A 1,559-nucleotide genomic window follows, 5' to 3' on the forward strand; every position below is an offset into this window, starting at 1 on the left:
TCCTCCACCTTTAGTGTTTCAGCCTTGGTTTGGTGGCCGAAAAATGTGGTAAGAGTTGTAGCCTGATATTGCAGGGGTGCTCTTTGGAGTCTTGAACCAGGTCTCAGTTACTGCACAGATATCGATGCTCTCCATTTTTAGGAGTGCCTCGAGAGAGTGCATTTTGAGGTTTAGTCACTGTAAACATTATTTTATAAGAGGAGAAGATAGTGTCTCACATGCTGGTGTGAAATGCTCTCTGTACTGTCAAGCAACAGCTCTCTCTCTCTCTCACACACACACACACACACACACACACACACACACACACACACACACACACACACACACACACACACACAGTTGACTGCAGTGAGAATAAAACACCTTATCACACCCCCACACACAGTTGACTGCAGTGAGCATAAAACACCTAAGCACATGGACTACAGAACACAGTACATTAAGCAAATGCCATAACACAAGTCTGATTTATACAAGAGTGCAGGTGAACTTATAGTAGATGACATCAACAGGCCATGTGGTTGACAACAGGTTGTGAGGCCTGCATAGGTAGATAGCTTCATTGGTTCATATGAGGCTACTAGCCTAATAGCACTAGGGTGCTTAGCAGCTTAGCTGTGTAAAAACACAAGTACCATTACTGAGTATAGTCAGATGGTCATTTTTAGCAGAGTGTGTTTGTGAGCAGCACCAACTGGGCCTGTCCATGAGGGACATAGGTGCCAGCCTAGAGGTTACTTTATAATCATCCAAACAGTAGTCAAGGTTGCACTTGCACAGGGTCATTGAGGAGCACTGCTTCACATGCAGTGGGAATCTATTAGAGAGGAGTATGAATGGTTGTGGGATATATCTGTCTCCCCAGCATGTTCTGCATATGTCACAGGCAAGGCTGAAAACCCTAGAGAAAATTATAGCTGTCCCATTTGAATTGCAGATGTTCATCATTTACAGAAAGCCATGGTCTGAGACTGCTTTGCAGGGCAGCCATATGTCACATCTCCAGCAGGCTGCATGATACTGACTACAGTTACAGGTATGTCAGTCTTTCCATGTAAGTCATGTATGGAGTTCCCTCCAATTGCTGCAGGTGTCTGGCGAGGTACAGAGATATGAGCATTGTACTCCATTATTGGTGTGATAAGGATAGATTACAGCAGAGGTATGACTATTCTGCTCTTGAAAGTGATGCCCATATGTATGATGTGAGCAGTACAGATTGTGTGTGTCACCACTATGGACACATAGTGAATAAAGTGTAGATTGTTATCAACATGTGTTCATAAGTCTCACAACACTGAGTTTGAGCTTGGGGGAGCTATATATACTATAATGAGCAGGTGTACGTCATTGACAAAAGTAGCAAAGAGTCATTGTATGCTTAAAGTTCAGTCTGGGAGTTTATCACCAATCATCAGTTTGTGACATGGCTTTCAATCTATCCATGTACATCATGGCATGGTGTGTAGGTCTTGTGTTATCTTGCTGAGAAAGCCCTGTGGTCTCTCCAGCTGCTACATGTGTCTGGTGAGGCACATATAAAAAAGAGCATATTA

This window comes from Protopterus annectens, chromosome 7.part1 (genome assembly GCF_019279795.1).
Source record: "Protopterus annectens isolate FY-2018-M chromosome 7.part1, PAN1.0, whole genome shotgun sequence".
Classification (NCBI taxonomy): Eukaryota; Metazoa; Chordata; order Ceratodontiformes; family Protopteridae; genus Protopterus; species Protopterus annectens.